Genomic DNA, 25,182 nt, shown 5'->3' on the forward strand with positions numbered 1-25,182 from the left:
ACGGGGAACTATTATATTTCATGGAAAAAACATTTCTTTCTTTCAACCCGGCCTTCACTCCATCTCCCTTGGGGAAAAGCAGCAGAGTAGGCTGACCCCTGAAAGCCAAGTGGCAGCCAGCTCCGGCTGCTGCTTCCAACGTCCTCCAGCTTCAGTGGGGCAGGAAGGTCGAGGAGAAGCATGTACAACCGCAGGCTGTTCACGTGGCTCTGGAGTCAAAGATGACCGGCCTCTAATAAAACACTGTCTGCCGGACATGCCATTGGGACTGGCACGCTAATTGAAAACAGAAGGGCCTGGGGCCTGCCGACTTTTGACATTCACACTCAGCTGAGAATAGCTTCTCCCTGGCTCCAGATTCCACAAGAAAGATTCTGCTCAAGTCAACAAGGTTATAAGTAGTGGGAAGGCAAATGCAAACTATCCTGAAAGCTACACTATCTTAAAAAAAATCCATTGTCTTATTCTTTTCTTTAATATTTTAATCAGCTTTTTTTATTAACCTGATGGTCATCAATATTTATACATATTCCCATAGACAGAGGACAGAAAAAAGATGAAAGCCTAAAATATCTTAAATCTACAAGAAATGGGTATACATCGAATTGAAGATAATAGTATCAACCTCACTTTTCTTGCCTGTGTCACATTCTCAGCTTTCATTCTCTTACTTCATGATTTTAGATAGATAGACAGACAGACAGAGACTGACTGATTGACAGACAGACAGACAGGCTGACAGACAGAAAGACTGACAGACTGACAGATAGTCAGAGACTGATAAGTACATATTTTGTTTGCACATAATTGCTTATTTATTACATATGTGCATATATATCTTTTTCTATGGAAACAAACAATGCAAACAAAATATGTACATATGCATATATAATCATTTGAATATGTTTATATATATCTAGTTTTATCTACATTATATATAATCTTGCTTAAAATCTCTATATAATAATATATAAGCAACTATGTGCAAACAAGATATATAGACATATACAATGAAGACATAATTTAAATTTTTTATTTTCAAATAGTTGCTTTAGAATTATATAATAATATACAGAAGACACACAGAATACTCTCATAGGATATATATACAGAAAAACAAGATATATATCTATAAATCTTTATATACATATGAAGCACATATTTCTTTCTAGATAAAGATATCTTATTTGTGTGTATATATGTTATTTGCACATAGTTGCTTAAGTATTATTATATATATTTTACTTGTAAGCATTTTTTTATTTGTATAAAGTGTGTGGGTGTATACTTAATACATTGGAGATAATCAACAGAAGGAAGGTACTAGCAATAAAGGGGACTGGGAAAGGTTAAGTAATTTGTGGAATTTTCACTGCTTTTTTTCCCCTTTAATAATTTTTATTTTTTAGAAAAGTTAACATGGTCACATGATTCATGCTCTTACTTTCCCCTTCACCCCCTTCCTCCCCCCCCTTTCCCCGCCATAGCCCATGTGCATTTCCACTGGTTTTAATGTGTGTCATTGATCAAGACCTATTTCCAAATTGTCGATAGTTGCATTGGTGTGGTAGTTTCAAGTCTACATCCCCAATCATGTCCTCCTCAACCCATGTGTTCAAGCAGTTGTTTTACTCATATGTTTCCTCTCCTGCAGTTCTTCCTCTGAATGTGGGTAGCATCTTTACCATAAATCCCTCAGAACTGTCCTGTGTCATTGCATTGTTGCTGGTACAGAGGTCCATTACATTCGATTTTACCACATATCAGTCTCTGTGTACAATGTTCTTTTGGCTCTGCTCCTTTCGCTCTGCATCAATTCCAGGAGGTCTTTCCAGTTCACAAGGAATTCCTCCAGTTTATTATTCCTTTGAGCACAATAGTATTCCATCACCAGCATACACCACAATTTGTTCAGCCATTCCCCAATTGAAGGGCATATCCTCCCTTTCCAATTTTTTTGCCACCACAAAAAGCATGGCTATAAATAATTTTGTACAAGTCTGTTTATCTATGATCTCTTTGGGGTACAAACCCAACAATGGTATGGCTGGATCAAAGGGCAGGCATTCTTTTATAGCCCTTTGAGCATACTTCCAAATTGCCATCCAGAATGGTTGGATCAGTTCACAACTCCACCAGCAATGCATTAATGTCCCAATTTTGCCACATTCTCTCCAACATTCATTGCTCTCCCCTTCTCTCATTTTAGCCAATCTGCTAGGTGTGAGGTGATACCTCAGAGTTGTTTTGATTTGCATTTCTCTAATTATTAGAGATTTAGAGCACTTTCTTGTGTGCTTATTGATACTTTTGATTTCTTTATCTGAAAATTGCCTATTCATGTCCCTTGCCCATTTATGAATTGGGGAATGGCTTGATTTTTTATACAACTGATTTAACTCCTTGTATATTTGAGTAATTAAACCCTTGTCAGAGATTTTTGTTATAAAGATTTTTTCTCAGTTTGTTGTTTCCCTTCTGATTTTGGTTGCATTTTTTTTGTTTGTACAAAAGCTTTTTAATTTAATATAATCAAAATTATTTATTTTACATTTTGTAATTTTCTCTAATTCTTGCTTGGTTTTAAATTTTTTTCTTTCCAATAGATCTGACAGGTATACTATTCTGTGTTCACTTAATTTTCTTATAGTTTCCCTCTTGATATTCAAGTCATTCACCCATTCTGAATTTATCTTGGTGTAGGGTGTGAGATGTTGATCTAAACCTAATCTTTCCCATATTGCTTTCCAATTTTCCCAGCAGTTTTTGTCAAATAGTGGATTTTTGTCCCAAAAGTTGGGCTCCTTGGGTTTATCATACACTGTCTTGCTGACTTCGCTTACCCCAAGTCTATTCCACTGATCCTCCCTTCTGTCTCTTAGCCAGAACCATACCGTTTTGATGACCCCTGCTTTATAGTATAGTTTAATACCTGGTACTGCTAGGCCACCTTCCTTCACATTTTTTTTTAATTATCTCCCTTGATATTCTTGATCTTTTGTTATTCCAAATGAACTTTATTATAGTTTTTTCCAATTCAGCGAAAAAAAAATTTTGGTAGTTTGATAGGTATAGCACTAAATAGGTAAATTAATTTGGGTAGAATGGTCATTTTTATTATGTTAGCTCATCCTACCCATGAGCAATCAATGTTTTTCCAATTGTTTAGATCTAGTTTTAATTGTTTGGAAAGTGTTCTGTAGTTGTTTTAGTGTAATTGCTGTGTTTGTTTTGGTCGATACATTCCTAAGTATTTTATATTGTTTAGTGTGATTTTAAATGGTGTTTCTCTTTCTACCTCTTGCTGCTGTGATGTGTTGGAGATATATAGAAATGCTGATGATTTATGTGCATTTATTTTGTATCCTGCAATGTTGCTAAAGTTGTTGATTATTTCTACAAGCTTCTTAGTTGATTCTCTAGCATTTTTTAAGTAGACCATCATATCATCTGCAAAGATCATAGCTTAGTCTCCTTATTGCCTATTTTGATACCCTCAATTTCTTTTTCTTCTCTAATTGCTACTGCTAGTGTTTCTAGTACTATGTTAAATAATAGAGGTGATATTGGGCATCCTTGTTTCACTCCTGATCTTATTGGGAAGGCTTCTAATTTATCCCCATTGCACATGATGCTTATTGATGGTTTTAGATATATTATTATTATTATTATTCCTGTTGACTCCTTAGGAGCATAGGGCCACAACCATCTCACGCCAGCAGACTCTGTTCTGGGCAACTTCCCCCAGCTGGGCCCATGTCATTCCGACTGTTTTTGTTTCATTTTCGGCAGATCTTCACCAGGTCTGTTTTGGTCTTCCAACTTTCCTCCTCCCTGAAGGGTTCCAGCACAATGCTTGTCTGGCTACGTTGTCTTCCGGTTTTCGTAGCGTATGTCCTATCCATCTCCACTTACGTTTCTTTATGTCCTGACTAATGGGATACTGGATTGTTCTTTCCCAGAGCCTGGCATTGGAGATCTTTTCAGGCCATCTGATGTTCAAGATGTGACGTAGACATCTATTAACAAAGACCTGGAGTTTATTGGTGTTAGCGCTCGTCACTCTCCAGCTTTCTGATCCATATAGGAGGACGACTTTTACATTGGTATTGAAGATTCGGAGCTTAGTGACGAGGGACAGTGCTTTGGAGATCCAGACAGACCGCATGGTGTTAAATGCCTGTCTGACTTTGTTGATTCGGTTTCTGATGTCCTCATCTGCCCCGCAGTCCTTGCTGACTTAGGAAAGGACCTTCTATTCCTATAATTTCCAGTGTTTTCAATAGGAATGGATGTTGTATTTTGTCAAAGGCTTTAACAGCATCTATTGAGATAATCAAGTGATTTTTTTTGTTAGCTTGTTGATATGGTCAATTATGTGGATGGTTTTCCTAATGTTGAACCATTGAAATACTAAAAATCAAGGGAGAAATTGATAAAATCGAAGGTAAAAGAACTATTGAATTAATAAATAAGACTAGAAGCTGGTATTTTGAAAAAACAGATATAATAGACAAAGTACTGGCCAATCTAATAAAAAAAAGGAAAGAAGAAAACCAAATTGACAGTATCAAAGATGAAAAGGGAGACCTCACCTCCAATGAAGAAGAAATTAAGGCAATCATTAAAGATTATTTTGCCCAATTATATGACAATAAATATAGCAATCTAGATGATATGGATGAATATTCACAAAAATATAAATTGCCTAGATTAACAGCAGAAGAAATAGAATACCTAAATAATCCCATGTCAGAAAAAGAAATTGAACAAGCCATCAAAGAACTCCCTAAGAAAAAATCGCCAGGGCCTGATGGATTCACAAGTGAATTCTATCAGACATTCAAAGAGCAACTAATCCCAATACTATACAAATTATTTGATATAATAAGCAAAGAAGGAGTCCTACCAAATTCCTTTTATGACACAAATATGGTACTCATTCCAAACAGAGAAAGAAAAGTACAGACCAATCTCCCTAATGAACATAGATGCAAAAATCTTAAATAGAATATTAGCAAAGAGACTCCAGCAAGTGAGCAAGAGGATCATCCACCATGATCAGGTGGGATTTATAGCAGGAATGCAAAGATGGTTCAACATTAGGAACACCATCCACATAATTGACCATTTCACTGGGTTTTGAAGGAAGCCAGGGAGTTCAGGAGGTAGAGGAGAAGAAGGAGAGAATTACAAGAATGGAGGAAAGCCAATGAAAATAAAGGTCTTCACTAGGGAAATGGAGTATCTCATAATCTCACCAACAAGGTTGAAAGAGTATATGGAAGTAGGTGGAGTAAGGTGTAAGAAGCATGATAAAAATTGGAGGGGAGCATATAACATATTCATGTTATAAATATATCATATTAATATGTATTATATTAATATTCTACAGTGTATTAATATATCATTATTAATATGACATATTATATTAATACATATATTAAAATACCAAGCAAGGTATTTTATATTCGATCCTGGTGATATTGAGATTCTCTGGAAGTTTTTTCAATAATGAGTGACATAATGAGAACTGTACTTAAAGAAGATTAATTGGATAGCTACATGAAAAATTGACTGGAGTGGAGAGAGACTTGGGACAGGTAGACCAACCAGTAGATGAGTGCAATAGTCTAGACTTGAGGAGATGAAGATATGCACCAAAGTTAGTGTAGTGTTAGAAAAGACAAGGGAGCTTATTTGGTAGATATATTACCAAGGTAGAAACAACAGGAATAGCCAATAGATGATATATTCCACTTTGTAAAATGTTAGGATCAAAATGGGGACCTGGCCAGAGTTTTAATGGTTTATTAATAAAATTATGGAGATGAGAGATGAGAGATAGAGGAGATGGAGGTAGATTTATCTTAAGGAAGGATTAACCTGATTATAGAGTCTCATTTGGCTGGCTTAAGGTCTATACTCTTCCTCAGTAGTGCTGCTGATGGGAGGACTGGAGAGTAAAGTTCTAAACTCTACTCAGTGTCTGTTTATTGAGGGCAATCACTGGACTTTGGGATTCACTCCACTCTTTATCTGCTGTTCTGCTTGGTTTTGACTCCATTCAGTTCTTTCTTACCTCCTCTCACCACTGACACAGGTATCCTGAGGTTTCCCTTCTACCCTTTCTTGCCTCTTTTTGTATCTTGTCTATATCTACTATATTGTAAGCTCACTGAGGAAAGAGACTCTTTTCTTTTTATTAATTGTATCCCCAGTATTGAGCACAACATGGTGTCAGGAACATAGTAGGTGTTCAATAAGTATTTATTACATTATATTTGACAGGTATGGAAGGGGTAAAAGTGAGGCATTGAGGATGACACCAAGGTTATGATGAAGATGACACCTGTTTGTCTTATTCTATACTTCGGGTTGACCACTTCTTCTTCAGGGTCAACCACCTCCTTTTAAAGATGGCTAATAATTCATTTATACTTCTTAAAATGGACTTCTAGCTTGAAATATTTCTATATACCTTGCTATGATTTAGACAATGTTCCAACAGTACTCAACTCCATTTTTCATTCCATCCCTGAATCGCCCATTCTTTTTACATGTTCATTGATCTAGGAACATTTTGAGAACATTTTCTTAGGCAATACAAATCAGAAATTCTTCTCCAACTTCAAGTCTGAGAGCATTGATGGGGTAACTGAGGGGTCAAGTGGTTTGGAAACAGTCACATAGTCACAGAGATGGGACTTAAACTCAGGTACTCCCTGGCTCTTAAATCTAGATTTCTATTTATTACTCTATGCTTCTTCTTCTCTACTACATCATAGGTGTTTACTAAAGATATATTGGATTGTAACATAATTAATTTGCTGCCTCAGATCCTACAAATGTCAAGATATGTTGAGTGTGTTTCAGTCAGCTTCAGCACCTGAACTAATGTTGTGGTGTTATTGTTGTTGCTAATATTACACTCTACAAAAGTTTCTACCTAACTCCTTTTTGCATTAGCCAAATTCTTTAAATAATTAGATATGTTTTGCAGTAATAGTTAAGAATGCCTATGATTATTGCTTTTAGAGAATACAATAGAATATCACCTGTGCCCAACAATCAGGTAAGCTGTAGCAATGGGACAAAATTGAATACATCAAAATTTTCATTCCAGCCAGATGTTTTAAGGCTACCCACTCTACCCCCACCTCAACTTGTCTCACATGATAGATGGTGCAGGAAGATTATAGGTAATTCAACTAAAATCCTGCTTATAGATGGATATGGAAAAATTGCACCAACATATGGTAATTTGCTCCCAAGTAAGTAACTGTCATAAATTCCAGTTCAGATTGATCTCCCTTTGAGCACATTCACAGAGCAAATACCTGTCAAAAAGGAACAATTTGTTTTAAATAGCTGGATTTTTCCATTTTCTCATTTTTTTAATGCAGATAAAACTTCAAAGGAGCTATAGACATAAAGTAAACTTCAAAGACTCCCCAGGAGTCAATTTGTACCCACAAAGGTTGAGCAAAGTAGTTACTTAATAGCTACTTCAGTAAATGTGCACTCAAATTCTATGAGAACTACACCTTTTTTTCAGAGTTACCTAAAAGGAACACATTCTTTGTATAGCATCATGCAAAATGATCACAATTGTTCTTTCTGTTTCACATATAATGCCATTCTTATCGATTCCAACAATTTCCCTGAGCCTTTTAACATGAGAGGAGAGTTCCAAATGAACCATTAACTATTTCACAAAGGATCATAAGACTCCAGTATCAGAATTTGCAGGGAATTCAGAAACCATCTAGTAAAAATATACCTGAACAAGAATTTCTGCTATTGCATTCCTAACAAGTGAATTCCTAACAAGCTTGAAGACTTGGAGTGAAAGATGGAAGCTTCTGTATCCCAATGTAGTCCATTCAGTTTAGGGATGGGCCTAATCATTAGAAACTTGTTCCTTGCATTAAAGGTAAATCTTCAACTTTGCAAGCCCATTTCATTGAATTTTGTTCTGATGCTCTCCAGAGCCAAGAAGAAAAATCTAATTTGGTTTTCATATAGATCATCTTTCAAAGACTTGAATATGATTACCATATTCCCTCTAATTTGGACAGCAACAAGATTAAATTGATCAAAATTAAAGAAATTAATTGAGATTTTTCACTGGAAAAAATAAACTCAAGCTGAAGCCTAAATACTTTGGCCACAAAAGAGAAGACAGGATTCATTGGAAAAGATCCTGATGTTGGGAAAGATTGAAGGCAAAAGAAGAACGGGATAAGAAATGAATAAATAGTGTCATGGAGACAATGAACTTCAATGTGAACAGAATTCAAAGGATAGTGGAGGAGAGAATGGCCTGGTTTTGGGTCCATGAGGTCATGAAGAGTTGGACATGATTGAACAACTGAACAATAGCAATAATTCTTCTGTTTCCCAGGACCCCTCCCTCACCTACAGTGCAGAGTCTCCAGCAGTGGCTGGAATTTCTGGGTGGGCAAGGGCTCTAGTCCAGAGGGAGTGCTTTGCTGGCACAGCTGTGCCAGGCTCAGGGTGTTGAACACAGGTGGCAGGGAGGTAGTTGGAGGAGAAGTGCAGAGAGGGCAGCCTAGTCTCAGCCAAAAATACTCCATCTTGCCCACCCACCCCCATCCAGGTTTTGGCCTCAGGGCACATCCAGCTCTGCAGATCAACTCTGACCTGGTTTAATTTTATTGATAGAGTAGATAAGAAGCCTTCAGAGGCCTGGGGAGCACAATCTCCAACACCCCTCCCCCTCTGACTCCACCGAGAGCCTTGCTGACAAAGCTCCAAGGGTGAAGGCTACAACCATTATAGAATACCTTGATAACAGGGTGAGAAGCACAGTTCCTTTCAGGCTCCACACCTTCACCTATACCTTCAGATTCTGCTGCCAGCTGGGGAAGATCTGACCTCAGGGCTCATTAATACCATCAGCCTAATCTACTCAATCAGCAGAGCAGAGAAGAAGCTCCTATAGGAAAGAGTAGCCCAAACCCACAGATCCAGCAAATAATCAGAGGAGCAAGGTTATAGTCAATGACAGGAGGGGGGGAGGAAAAAACATGAGTAAACATCAGAAAAAGAAAAAAGAAATTACAATGGATGGCTTCTCTCCAGGTAATGAACAAAAAACAAATGGAACAGAAGAGGACCAAGGAACAACAAGCAAAAACACAGAAACTCCAGCGAATTGGACACAGGCTTTGGAAGAACTCAAAACACAATTCAAAAAACAATTAAGCAAGGCTGAAGACAATTGGGAAAAGAACTTAAAGAGCAAAATAAGTCATCAGGAAACAGAGGCACATGAACCAAATCAAGAAAATAGTGTCTTGAAAGCCAGAAAAAAATATCACATATGATCTAACATATCAAATGTTCCTCCTATGATCTAACCCATTCTGTCAAATATTTTTTTTAAATCAAGTAAAATCATAGTCTAATGAATTAAAATGAGTTTAGCACCTATCCTTGATTAAAGCACTTTGATTTTTGTTAGATGTCTACTAACTACTCCTTTAACAATCTATGTTACTGAGATTTTTGTTCAGATATAAAAGTCAAACTCAGTGACATATATTTTAAGGAGATATTTACACAAAAATCAGTAGATCATCTGTCTTCCTTTAAATCTATAACATTTCTTCCATTCTCTACAATCTTCCAAAGTTTACTTTTAATGATCATAATTGCCAGATGTCTGAGCAATCAAGTTAACTAGTTACATCAGTGTTCTAATTGTAACATTATAGATTCATACATGCAAGGTTGGAAGGGGTCTTAAAAACAACCAAGTTCAATCCTTATTTTATAGATGAGGAAATACATGCAAGGGAAAATTAATGACTTACCCAGAATCATATAGACTAAAACAAACTTTATTTTAGCTTAATAATTTAAAGCCTAATAATTAAAAGAAGCTATGTTTCCACTTAAAATATTTCAAATAATCTTGAATTTTAATGTCTTATTAGCCACTTCTGTTCCTTTCTCATTTTTTTTTTGCTTTCAAGGCAGAAGGGGAAAAAAAACCTGAAAAATTCAGTCCCTTTCTTTGTCTACTACATTCCATATACCAAAAGTAATGTTGCTATCTCTTCTTTTTTCCCCTCTCTTTTCTTCAACATCCTTTTATAATCCCCATGTTATATTCTGGGCCTTCCTTACCAGACATTAGTTAGTCAGTCAATAAGTCAATGATATTTATTACTTACTATGAGCTAGGCACTGTGTACAGGGCTGGAAATATAAAGAAAGGTAAAAGATATTCCATCTCTCAAGAAACTCATATTTTAATGGGGAAGGCAATACATAAACAATTATGTACTGTGTTATTTAGAATTTTGGGGGGTTCCATTTAAAAGTATTGGACAAACTTCCTGTGGACATGTGGAGGACTTTGAAACTACAATTCCCATGGTCCAATGGGTTTCCTGTTTTGGATGATGTCTTCAAGGTAAAGAATGTCTTTAAATATTGGGAAGTTGCTTTTAACTTCCTCTTTACTACCTGAGTTCTCCTGGGGGACAGAGAGGAGTAGAGAAGGTATGGAATAAAATGGCGGAGGCGGCAATTTGAATTTTTTACAAGCACATGGTCGATTTTATTCTATAAACATTGGCCTAAATAAAATATTAGTTTTCCTCATAATATCAGCCTTCATCATTTTTAAAAATAACAATACAAAAGTGTTATAAAAAGGATAAATTGGAACTAATCAAAAGAGGGAAGGCACTAGAAGTAAGAGGGATTAGGAAAGACTTCTTTTACAAAAGTTTTTGCATTAATCCTTCCTTATCATCTTTCCACTGTTTTTTCAATCTAAGTAGGAATCAGATGTGGTGGCACATATTTGTAATACATGCTAAAGGCTGAAGCTGATGGATTACTTGAGATTAAGAATTCTAAATTGCTATTAAAACCAATTGACAGATAAAGAAAACTACAGATCAATCTCCTTAATGAACATAGATGCAAAAATCTTAAACAGAACACTAGCAAAAAGACTCTAGCAAGTGATCACGAGGGTTATTCATTATGATCAGGTGGGATTTATACCAGGAATGCAAGGATGGTTCAACATCAGAAAAACCATTAACATAATTGACCATATCAACAAGCAAACCAACAAAAACCACCTGATTATCAGAATAGATGCTGAAAAAGCCTTTGACAAAATACAACATCCAATCATATTGAAAACACTAGAAAGTATAGGAATAGAAGGACCTTTCCTAAAAAATAATAAAGAGTATATATCTAAAACCATCAACAAGGATCATATGCAATGGGGTTAAATTAGAAGCCTTCCCAAAAAGATCAGGAGTGAAACAAAGATGCCCAATATCACCTCTATTATTTAACATTGTACTAGAAACACTAGCAGTAGCAATTAGAGAGGAAAAAGAAATTGAAGGTATCAAAATAGGCGATGAGGACACTAAGCTATCACTCTTTGCAGATGATATGATTGTCTACTTAAAAAATCCTAGAGAATCAACTAAAAAGCTAATGGAAATAATCAACAACTTTAGCAAAGTTGCAGGATACAAAATAAATGCACATACATCATCAGCATTTCTATATATCTCCAACACATCACAGCAGCAAGAGGTAGAAAGAGAAACACCATTTAAAATCACACTAGACAATATAAAATACTTAGGAATCTATCTACCAAAACAAACACAGCAATTACACTAAAACAACTACAAAACACTTTCCAAACAATTAAAACTAGATGTAAACATTCGGAAAAATATTGATTGCTCATGGGTAGGATGAGCTAACATAATAAAAATGACCATTCTACCCAAATAAATTTACCTTTTTAGTGCCATACCTATCAAACTACCAAAAAACTTTATTACTGAATTAGGAAAAACTATAAAAAAAATTCATTTGGAATAAAAAAGATCAAGAATATCAAGGGAAATAAGGAAAAAATGTGAAGGAAGGTGGTCTAGCAATACCAGATATTAAATTACACTATAAAGCAGCTGCCATCAAAACAGTATAGTACTGGCTAGGAGACAGAAGGGAGGATCAGTGGAATAGACTTGGGGTAAGTGATGTCAGCAAGACAGTGTATGCTAAACCCAAAGAGCCCAACTTTTGGGACAAAAATTCACTATTTGACAAAAACTGTTGGGAAATTTGGAAAACAATATGGGAGAGATTAGGTTTAGATAAATATCTCACACCCTACACGAAGATAAATTCAGAATGGGTGAATGACTTGAATATAAAGAAGGAAACTATAAGAAAATTAGGTGAACATAGAATAGTATACCTGTCAGATCTATGGGAAAGGGAAAATTGTAGCAAGCAAGAATTAGAGAAAATTACAAAATGTAAAATAAATAATTTTGATTATATTAAATTAAAAAGCTTTTGTACAAACAAAAACAATGCAGCCAAAATCAGAAGGGAAACACAAACTGGGAAAAAATTTTTATAACAAAAAACTCTGGCAGGGGTCTAATTACTCAAAAATACAAGGAGCTAAATCAATTGTATAAAAAATCAAGCCATTCCCCAATTGATAAATGGGCAAGAGACATGAATAGGCAATTTTCAGTTAAAGAAATCAAAAGTATCAATAAGGACATGAGAAAGTGTTCTAAATCTCTAATAATTAGAGAAATGCAAATCAAAACAACTCTGAGGTATCACCTCACACCTAGCAGATTGGCTAAAATGAGAGAAGGGGAGAGCAATGAATGTTGGAGAGGATGTGGCAAAATTGGGACATTAATGCATTGCTGTTGGAGTTGTGAACTGATCCAACCATTCTGGCTGGCAATCTGGAACTATGCTCAAAGGGCTATAAAAGAATGCCTGCCCTTTGATCTAGCCATACTATTGTTGGGTTTGTACTCCAAAGAGATCATAGATAAACAGACTTGTGTGAAAATATTTATAGCCATGCTTTTTGTGGTGGCAAAAAAATTGGAAAGGGAGGATATGCCCTTCAATTGGGGAATGGCTGAACAAATTGTGGTATCTGCTGGTGATGGGATACTATTGTGCTCAAAGGAATAATAAACTGGAGGAATTCCATGTGAACTGGAAAGACCTCCAGGAACTGATGCAGAGCAAAAGGAGCAGAGCCAGAAGAACATTGTACACAGAGATTGATACACTGTGGTAAAACAGAATGTAGCAGCAATGCAATGACCCAGGACAATTCTGAGGGATTTATGGAAAAGAACACTACCCACATTCAGAAGAAGAACTACAGGAGTGGAAACACAGAAGTAAAACAACTGTTTGAACACATGGGTTGAGGCAGACATGATTGGGGATGTAGACTCGAAACTACCACACCAATGCAACTATCAACAGTTTGGAAATAGGTCTTGATGGATGACATGTTAAAACCAGTGGAAATACGAACTGGGTATGGGGGGAGGGAAGGTTTGGGGTGAAGGGGAAAGTAAGAACATGAATCATGTAACAATGTTAACTTTTCTAAAAAATAAATATTAACAAAAAATTGAAGAGGTTGCCCCCTCCTCAAAAAAAGATTTAGTGCAGTTGTAAACTATTAAATATTAAAACTGCACTAAGACTTTTGGGATTTCCTATAGCTTGCTGTTTGATTCATTCATTGAGAGAGTGGGTTCCTTTTTAAGCTCTTCTAGTTACACATTTCTTTGTCACAATTGAGAATAAGGACTATAATTTTTAGTAATGAAGCTTTCCAGAAAATGTGAGGGCAAGAGTATTAGAGGTCACAGGCCAAACGTAAGGAACCAAGGCAACTTGCTACAAGGTAGTCTTATGAGTGCCAGAAAGAGGCAGGAGTTTTTAGTTTTTGTTTTACACAGTTCTTTAAGACTCTTCTATGCTCTTCCTTAATCTTTTCTTCTGGCTAAGTTTTCACTTACATCCTCTAATTCTTTCCATTGGACTTCATATGTCATTACTTTCATTAACTTCTTCATCTTCATGACTTTCCTCTGGCAACAGTAAAATTTATTACTGTCCCTCCTAAAAATTGTGGCTCAGAATTAAACACAGTATTACAGAGATGGTCTGATGAGGATAAGCAAGATTACTTCTCTTGTTCTAAACATGATGGTGGACATTTCCAGCATACTAGAATGAGTACTACATCTATATTCAGAAGACCTAGATTTAAGTTCTGCTTCTGCCATTCACTAGCGAAGGGATTACAGACAAGTCAATGTTTCTGAAGTTGTTTTCTTAACTGTGAAATACAGATAATAATATTTATACTCATTTCTTTGGAGGGTTTTTGCAAGCATTGTGATCTAAGCAAGAGAACACTAAATAAATCTTAAGAAATAATGAACTTTGAACTTTCATTAGCTTCCTTTTACTTTTTGTCAACCACATCATACTCTAGTCATATTGAGTTTCCAAAGTCCACTAAATACTCTTCAATCATTTATAGATGAAGTAATGTTTAACTAAATTTTACCAATCTGTATTTTGTGTTTTAAACAATTCATTTCACAACCATTCACTAGCCATCTATTGTATGCAGTTTTATGTTAGGTCCTAAAGAAAACACATTAGATAAAACAAAGTCCTTTCCTTTAGGGAGTTTATTGTATAATAGTAAGCTATATATGAAACATGAGGTTGTAATACACACATAAAATTAGAGAATAGTAAATTAAATTTCCTTTTCAGGTTAAAGGAATTTCATTAACAAATGAGTAGAAAATTTATATTTATCTCAAATTTAATATTTTTTTCTATTAGACTCAAAGACTACATTAGGGAAGCCAAAAGTTCTTTACATCCCACCAAGCTGGAAAACTCTTGAGATGAATTGTACTATATATACCACTTGTATAAGAATTGATCTGTTTTAGTTGGTAGTTGCTTATCATCAGGTTGGTGTTAAGTGATTAGTTTTTTGGCTTTAGCAGCTCTCAAAGTCTCTCTACTTTGTCCTGGAGGCATTGCTATCTGTCTAAGAAGGGTGTGCCCATAGTCACAAACTCACAGATGCTTAAAACTATCAAATTTGATTAGACCCATAGATCCAATCTGCAAAGATAATATTTTATATAATTTAAAAAATTGTTTTCCAAATGCATGTCAATATATTTTTCAATAATCATTTTCTGACATTTTGTAATCCATTTCCTCTTTATTTCTTTCCACTCCACCTCCTCCACAAGCCAACAGGAAATATGAAAGCAGCTATACATGTGTCATCATATAATATATATTCATGTATTTGTCATGTTGTGAAAAATGCTACATTCATGGAGAAAATAAAATGGAGATGGTATGCCTCAATCCTTATTCAGAATCTGTCAGTTTATTTTGTGGTTGTAGATAGCCTTTTCTATCACTAGACCTTTGGAGTAGTCCTGGATCCTTGCACTGCTGCTAATTGTTAAGTCATTAAAAACTGCTGTTACTGGGTACAACATTCTCCTGGTTCTGCCTATTTCACTTTGCATCATTTCATACAAGTTTTGTCAAAATTTTTTTTGATCATCTTGTTCTTCATAAAGATAATATATTAAAATCAAGTTTGCTTTATTAGAGTTTCATTCACAAGTCTACTGTCTCTCTTTGGTTGATTTCCATTTTACAATATCAGATCATATTTATATTGTCTTCCAGTTTTCTAATTTCTGCTCTCCTAATGAATAGGTTATAAATTAGTTCATGCCCCAAATTCTCTTCTAATCTATCATGAATAGACTCTAATGATTCTTCTAGTTCTTTCCTCTAGAAACACAACAACAAATGCTGATTCAAGTCCTTCATAACCTGACTCCAATATTTAGCACTTTATCATGCATTATTCCCCATTTACATACTCTATTATACCAAACTGACATTCTTGCTTTTCCTCAGATATGATTCTCCATATCTTTTTCTTTTAATTTTTACTTCTTAGAATCTCTAATTTCCTTCAAAACTCAACTGAGATTCGACCTCATTCAGACTTTCCTGATCCTACCAAAATTGCCTTAATTTTATTTTGTATATACTAATTTTGTGTGTACATGTCTCCTTTAAAAGATATAAATTCCTAGATGGTAGAGAATGTTTTGCTTTTTGGTTATATATTAATAGTCTTAGCTTCAATCCTGGCAAGTAATAAATGCTTGTTGATTAATTGAATAAATGATTGATAACTCTAAATCCCACGGTCCCTTTCTCCTGAGCATTTATTAAGTATTTGATTTCATTCTATTACCAAGTTCCTCCTTTGGCCAAAATTAGATACCAAATAATAGTTATCCTCATTGCTTCTAAAGATGAAATAAGTAATATATGTCAATAATACATCAAACTGCTTTTATCCAAAAGAAACTCTTAGTATATGTTTATATAGTAGAAAAATTTCCTATCACAATCATATTTTATGCCTATACCGATTTTGTGATCCATATCAGGTATTCATCATCCATTTCCTCCATCTGAGTGGGTAGTCTCTAGCATATTCCCATAATGATATCACTGGCAGCTATTCCTGTTATTAACCTGACCCACATTATTTCTGCCATGTTTTTTCCCCCTCAGGTTCACAAAAGTTGCACAACGTAATTAAACCTAATGATTCAGCATTCCTAAACTACTTGGGCACATTAAATCACTGTTCATCCAGTGTGGGTGGGTGTTTATTTGTTATGCTGATACACGCTATTTCAAAAGAAAATCAAGTTCCTATCCTTGAATTCAACTCAATTTCCTTTAGGAGGAAGTTTAAGCTTTACTTTAATGAGGAAAAAGGAAAACCACTCTAGAACTTAAACACTGTGAACCCTATCAAGGTAGACAAAACACTCCTAAGAAAATGATTTTGTCTTTCTTTCACTGTTTTGGCTTTTGAAATTGTCCTTCCTTCACAAAAGGGCATAGTTGCTGTCTTCATCTGAATTTAAGGGCATCCATTGTATTTTTTTGGTTTAGCCTTGTTATTTAAGTGATATACTTCTTATTTTCTTAAGCAACATCATCTTTCTTTATCTTTTTTCCCTTACCTTCTCTTTCAATTTTTTATTCAACCTACCTTGACCATTTGCAAATCAATCTTTCTCAACTTCATTTTTTTCCCTCCACTCTGTGCTTTCTCCCAAGATATTTAGCTAATCTTGGCCTTTGGATTCATTCTGTCCTCCTTAATGGAGACTAATGTGGTTTATTCCAAAAGAGGAAGAAGTCAGTATAAAAGCTTATGAGAATTACTATACTTATTACAGGGAGATAGAATCAAGGCAAAAAAAAAAGATGTTTTGGTCATTTATAATGAGTTTACTATTAATAATAAAACTCAGTTTTGATGATCTAAATGTGTGTTCCAGATGCATTTAGCTTGCCTTTTGGCTGAAAGAGTTCTTCCCTTACAACTGTGGTTTGCTTCTGTTTGGCTTTCTGGCAAAAGTTCAGACCATATGACCAAAAAACCCCCAACAAAACCCAACCCATGAGATGCACAGAGACTCCATAACCTCTACCACCTCCTCCCTTTAAATTGGCTAAAGAAACTTCAGAACATTAAATTATTTTCAGTCATAACTGGAAAGGTACCAAAAGGCTTAATATGCTTTTCACTGATAGTCATTTAGGAAAATGCTAAAATGAACAATCAGATGATACCAAGTTGACAGTTAATAAAAAGATTTGTAGGCAAGAAGAGTTCCATCATCCAGAGAAAATTTGAAGACAAGACCAGGAATTGTATGTGAATTTGGATATTTATGAAATAAGAAAAGATCTAATACACATCTCCTTAGACTATTAATTTGAAATATTGCAATTTTATCTCCAGCTGCAAGGATGTGAAATTAATCGAAATCAGGACATATAATTTTAGGAGCATGGACACAAGAAAGTAAAATTTTTACAATGGCATAAAAATGTGAATGGTCCCCAATGCAGAATTTCCTTGTAGATTACTATACTTTTAGATTCTCTCTTAGCAACTAAAACTTCCCAAATCTAGTCAGGATGAATAGGAACTTTAAAGGATTCTTTTATGAGAAAGGATGTCAGCTGGTCCAAACCATTCTTTAAAAATACATTTTCAAGCCTCAAATGTTTTATACTGTTTTCCCTCTTATTTCTTTTCTCCATTTCTTCTTCTCTTCATCTCTCACAACATATCTAAACCATAATTATTCTAAAACTCCTATTTATATAATCTAAAATTATTACTAGATATATTCCTAAAATATCTAATGCCTAGATTCATGTTGTGAATCCTTGAAAAATTAAACATAGAATATAGAATTATTTCGGTGGATCCTAATACCTGAAGAAATGCCAGATTAAGAAATGTAATTGTTGAAAATTGATTATTAAACAAACATTCAGTGGTTATATATCATTGCATATATACTCCTGTGAGGAAATCCAGGAAATGGAAGTGAGAAATAGAATGAACAAAACTTGTGTGTAGATTAAGAAGAGAGATAGAAACAGCTGTAATAGTGTCATCATAGTGTACGATAGACCACATGGATGAGAAAAATCAATAAATAAGGAGTTTGGGGAAAAGATTACAAGCCTGGCACAGAAGTATAATTTAGCAATTATGTGAGACTTCAATTATCTGGAAAAATTATAGAACTTTCACTCTGCCATGGGAAGAATGGCTAGTGATTCCTCAACTTGCTTTAATGAGTATTTCCAAATATGAAGGAACAACTGAGGGGAACTTCTATTCTGTATCTGATTCTTATTAAGAAGGAAAAGCTGGTTGCTGGTGTGAAAATATGGGCTTTTTGAGAAGTGATCATTCTATTTAAGAATTTGTGAAGGAAAAGAGAAATCTGACAACTATTTAAGATTTAGAACAGATTCCAAATGATCTAGACTAGAGTAACAATAATGTACTAAATGAAATACACCAGTGAAGACACAAAGAGAAACCAATGAGCAAAACAGAGAGTTGTCTAAAGGCATATATATGGCTACACAGGCTAATTATTAACCTACTTAGATTTCAGTTTACTCATTTATTCAATTATTAATTTTTTTCATTCACTCATAATTCAATTTATTTATTCATCCAAGTACACTAGCCATTCATTAACCTTATCCTTGTACTGATTGGCATGAGAGCTTTGACCAACTGCTTTCCAACCTGAGTCACTTAATCCTTCCTTATATAAACTAATGGCCCCTGCTCTGATGATTCACTTTGAGGTTCTGGACTTAGTGTGAACATTCAATGTTTTTTTTTTAATTTAAATACTTTATTTTATTAGAAAAGTTTTCCATGGTTACCTGATTCCTTTTTTTACTTTCCCCTTCAACCCTTCCTTCAATCTTGTCCTCATATCCAACGCGCATTTCCACTGGTTTTAACATGTGTGATCAGTCAAGACTTATTTACATATAATTGATAGTTGCATTGGTGTAGTCATTTAGTGTCTACATCCCCAACCATGCCCACTTCAACCCATGTGTTCAAGCAGTTGTTTTACTTCTGTGTTTCCACTCCTGTAGTTCTTCTTCTGAATGTGGGTAGCTTTCCTTTCTACAAATTCCTCAGAATTGTCCTGGGTCATTGCATTGCTGCTAGTACAGAAGTCCATTACATTCTATTTTACCACAGTGTATCAATCTCTGTGTACAATGTTCTTCTAGCTCTGCTCCTTTTGCTCTGCATCAATTCCTGGTGGTCTTCCTGGTTCACATGGAATTCCTCCAGTTTATTATTCCTTTGAGCACAATAGTATCCCATCACCAGCAGATACCACAATTTGTTCAGCCATTCCCCAATTGAAGGGCATATCCTCCCTTTCCAATTTTTTTGCCACCACAAAAAGCATGGCTATAAATATTTTCATACAAGTCTGTTTATCTATGATCTCTTTGGGGTACAAACCCAGCAATGCTATGGCTGGATCAAAGGGCAGGCAGTCTTTTAGAGCTCTTTGGGGATAGTTCCAAATTGCCATCCAGAATGGTTGGATCAGTTCACAACTCCAACAGCAATGCATTAATGTCCCAATTTTGCCACATTCTCTCCAACATTCATTGCTCTCCCCTTCTCTCATTTTAGCCAATCTGCTAGGTGTGAGGTGATACCTCAGAGTTGTTTTGATTTGCATTTCTCTAATTATTAGAGATTTAGAACACTTTCTCATGTCCTTATTGATACTTTTGATTTCTTTAACTGAAAATTGCCTATTCATGTCTCTTGCCCATTTATCAATTGGGGAATGGCTTGATTTTTTATACAATTGATTTAGCTCCTTGTATTTTTGAGTAATTAGACCCCTGCCAGAGTTTTTTGTTATAAAAATTTTTTCCCAGTTTGTGTTTCCCTTCTGATTTTGGCTGCATTGTTTTTGTTTGTACAAAAGCTTTTTAATTTAATATAATCAAAATTATTTATTTTACATTTTGTAATTTTCTCTAATTCTTGCTTGCTACAATTTTCCCTTTCCCATAGATCTGACAGGTATACTATTCTATATTCACCTAATTTTCTTATAGTTTCCTTCTTTATATTCAAGTCATTCACCCATTCTGAATTTATCTTCGTGTAGGGTGTGAGATATTTATCTAAACCTAATCTCTCCCATATTGTTTTCCAAATTTCCCAACAGTTTTTGTCAAATAGTGAATTTTTGTCCCAAAAGTTGGGCTCTTTGGGTTTAGCATACACTGTCTTGCTGACATCACTTACCCCAAGTCTATTCCACTGATCCTCCCTTCTGTCTCCTAGCCAGTACTATACTGTTTTGATGGCAGCTGCTTTATAGTGTAATTTAATATCTGGTATTGCTAGACCACCTTCCTTCACATTTTTTTCTTTATTTCCTTTGACATTATTGATCTTTTGTTCTTCCAAATGAACTTTGTTGTAGTTTTTCCTAATTCAGTAAAAAAATTTTTTTGGTTGTTTGATAGGTATGGCACTAAATAGGTAAATTTATTTGGGTAGAATGGTCATTTTTATTATGTTAGCTCATCCTACCCATGAGCAATCAATGTTTTCCCAGTTGTTTAGATCTAGTTTTAATTGTTTGGAAAGTGTTTTATATAGTTGTTTTCGTATAATTCCTGTGTTTGTTTTGGTAGATAAATTCCTAAGTATTTTATATTGTCTAGGGTGATTTTAAATGGTGTTTCTCTTTCTACCTCTTGCTGCTGTGATGTGTTGGAAATATATAGAAATGCTGATGATTTATGTGCATTTATTTTGTATCCTGCAACTTTGCTAAAGTTGTTGATTATTTCTACAAGCTTCTTAGTTGATTCTCTAGCATTTTTTAAGAAGACCATCATATCATCTGCAAAGAGTGATAGCTTAGTGTCCTCATCGCCTATTTTGATACCTTCAATTTCTTTTTCTTCTCTAATTGCTACTGCTAGTGTTTCTAGTACTATGTGTACTAAATCTTTTGAGATCCTCTTTAGTAAGCATTTACTAGATACCAAATATAGAGATTCAAATAGTAAAGTGAGTCAGTCTCTGGACTCAAAGAGTTTTTGTTCAATTGGAAGGGGATGTTCACAGATAAGTCCAATAGACATACGATAAAGAGAAAAGAACAGGTATTACCTGATGTCTTGGGGAGAGGGAAGGGATTGAAGGAAAAGAGAGAACTTGGATCACAAATGTCAGAAAGCAGTTATTGAAAATTGTATCAATATGTAAAAAAATTAAGTTAATTTTAAAAAGAAAAATAAATAAATAAATCTGAGATTACTATTATATGGGGAATTCAGGAAAGGTTTCTAGAAGGAACCGATTATTGAACTGAGTCTTAATGAGAAGTTGGAGTTCCAAGAAGTGAAGGTGAGACAATTCAAAATCTTTGGCAGCCTAAGGGAGCTCCTTTGCTGTGAAGGTAATGGTAAAGTGGGATAATGGTCCATACCACCTAGGAGAAATTGAAGCAAAGTTGAGCAGAGATGGGTGTGTTGAGTACAACTCACTGAGGTAGCTTGCCAGATTGAAGTCAGGAAAACTTTAGTTCATATCTGGCCTCACATACTTACAAGTTGTGTGACCCATGGCAAGCCAACTTAATCTCAGTTTACCCATGTTTCCTCAGCAGTAAAAAATGAGAATAATAATAATAATACCTAGCCCTAAGGTTGTTGTAAAGATCAAATGAGACAATTTTTGTAAAAAATAAAAAGCTTAGTTCAGTGTGTAGCAAATATTAGGAACTAAATAAATGTTTATTTTCTTCCTCCTCTTTTCTTTTCCTTCTCTTCCCATAAATCACCTTTTCAAAGGTTTTCTGCTAGTTTTCCTTCCTCTAGATTCCTGGCTTGAAGACCAGCATACCAAACAACTGATGTGATGGTATCCTTCCCTTGTTACTCTTCTTTTCCATCTGCCTCCCTACTCCAAGGGTGTATAGCATTAATCCCAGAACATTCTCTTGGGTGAAATGAAATGTACCATAATAAAAAAGCTATTGATTTATGTATTGTTGGTCAGTCTGATTCTTTTTTGAAACCCCTATAGATTTCCATTTAATATAAAGAATTCCCTGAGAATGGACCTGTCCCCAAATAGAATGTATGCTCTCATGAATAATGAGTACCTGCTCAGAAAGTAATTCAAGCCAAAGCTAAATCACTACTTGAGGATGACAAAGTGGTGATTTGTCCATTTAACAGAAATTTGGATTTGATGACCTCTAAAGGCAGCTTCAAACCTATATCTTCATACTTTAGTATGAAGGTCAGGAAAACCTGAGCTCAAGTCCAACATCTGACATATGTTGACTGTGTGATCTTGGACAAGTCACTTAGCTTTTGAGCTTTCTAAGAAACTTTTTTCCATATTACATGTTAATACAATTTTTAAGAATTTTTTTCTAGCATTTTGCAATTCACATTCTCTTCTTTTCATACTATCACTCTTCCCTCTCCAAATCAGCAGATAATATGATATGGTTTATATATGGGTCTCCATGTTCATCATGATGAGAAAGAAGATACATATCTCTCACACTAGAGAAAAAATTCATGATGGGGGAAATAAAGTGAAGAATGGTATACTTCTATCTGCTTTCAGATTCCATCAGTTTCTTCTATGGTAGTCTCTAAGACTAAGTTACAGAGAAGGTGCTAACTTACATTGGTAAACCTTCATTGGTAGAAGAAGTTTCTAGTTGGTAGCAGTACATGAATGAAATTGTAGGTCTTATCCTTATTTCTAGGACTTTGTCAATAGGAAAGATTTTTTTTAATGGACATAGTAGGCCAGCTTTTACTTTTACTTTTTTTTTTTTTTTAATTTTAAACCCTTAACTTCTGTGTGTTGACTTATAGGTGGAAGATTGGTAAGGGTAGGCAATGGGGATCAAGTGACTTGCCCAGGGTCACACAGCTGGGAAGTGTCTGAGGCCGGATTTGCACCTAGGACCTCCTGTCTCTAGGCCTGGCTCTCAATCCACTGAGCTACCCAGCTGCCCCTTTTACTTTTTATATGACTATTTGCTGATTTATTTCTTTTGTAAATTTTCAGTTAATGTGGTATTTTATGACTGTGTGTCTCTCATAATTTCATTATAGCTACTTAAAGGACCACATAATAATGGCATATAATATTTCTGAATAAATGAAATTTCTATAATGCTTTGTATAGATTTTAAATATTAAGAAAAGCACAATATTTATTCCAGGTATTATTTTCTCCATTTCACAGATGAGAGATCTAACACTTAAAGATGTTGTCAATTCTTCCATGATCCTGTAGCTAGTAATTGTCAGAGGCAGGATTTGGATCAAGTACTTCCTGATTCCAAGTCCAGCCCTCTATCCTCTACACCACTCTTCCTCTATGTTTAAAAATTGATGGAAACTTTGATCTGTAATTGGTTATTTTTTTAGCCCTTACCTTAAGTTTTAGAACTGATCCAAGTATCAATTCCAAGGCAGTAGAGCAGTAGAGCTAGGCAACCAGGGTTAAGTTATTTGCCCAGAGTCCCACAGCTAAGAAACACCTGAGATCAAATTTGAACCCAAGTCCTCCCCAACTGGCATTCTATTTACTGAATCACCTACCTGTTTTGTAATTTGTTTTTTTCAACTAATCAGAAAGGAGTCTTAGACACATAGTCCTGAAAGGAAACAATTTGTATTTCAGAAATCTTCACATTATGTCATTTCCTTTCGGAAGAAATGGCTCATCATATGAAATGATCTCTTGAATTGGGATATTAAAATTAGTGTAATTTTATGCCAAATATTAAGCCAGGCCTGGATACTATAGCTTGCTCCCTCTTTCCTCTAATCCCTCTAATCCTTTTGATTAGAAAAGGATTTTTAATCAAATGCCTCAAATATATTACCATTGTTAGACAGTATCTTAAACACATCTTTTTAGTGTGTCCCTGGAAAATACACAGAATTACTATTCCTGAGCACCTGGAAAGACTCGGAATTTCATCGCCCTGGATATTCCCCCTCCATATATACATCATAAAAATTGAAAGAGGGGGTAAGGAATGGGGAAAGTTCATCTCCAAATTAACCACCTAATTTTTGCTTATGGAACCAAAACCTAGCTAAACCCTAGAGCAAAACTTCTGGTCCGTACAGACTTTCTTATGGTGAACTTTAAACAGAAACCACACCTCTTCAGATTACACCTCCAAAAACTAAGTGTTGAAATGAACTAGACCTTCTTAGGATGCTAATCAAGAAAGAGTAAGAGTTTGCAGGCTTTTTTTCCCCATATGGCAAAGAGCCTGGACATTTTTGTCTCAGTTCCACAGTAAACATTTGGCTCTCAAGTCACCCAGATTCATGATTCATTCGTTAGGAGTCTTAGTGGGCACATTTTGGCCAGCATTCTGCAATGTGCCCATGTTGTGTACAGCAGGGGGTACACACGTTTGGATGAAGCTTCCCTTTTTTACCATACAAGAGCATGTGCAGGGGATTCTCAACTAGGAGAAAGCTTAGTAATGAGCTGAGTATGCCGCCGGGGGAAGAGGCTGGCGACACTTACCTAACTCACTGAATTACATTTCCATCCTTCATCATCCTTCTCCCTGTATGGCAGTCTCAGAGTAGGAAGACAGTAGCTGCATTATTGTGACATATTGCCCTCATGCTGGGTGGGATAGAAATGCATCTGCTTTTTTAACCTTCCATTATTGGTATGCAACATTTGGAACAAGTTCAGAATTGTTGGGACCACATGGAATGGTCCTTGTTCTCCTTCATTCATGATAGTTTGTTGAATTATTCATCTGGACCAGT

The sequence above is a fragment of the Gracilinanus agilis genome, chromosome 4 (genome assembly GCF_016433145.1).
Source record: "Gracilinanus agilis isolate LMUSP501 chromosome 4, AgileGrace, whole genome shotgun sequence".
Taxonomy (NCBI): Eukaryota; Metazoa; Chordata; class Mammalia; order Didelphimorphia; family Didelphidae; genus Gracilinanus; species Gracilinanus agilis.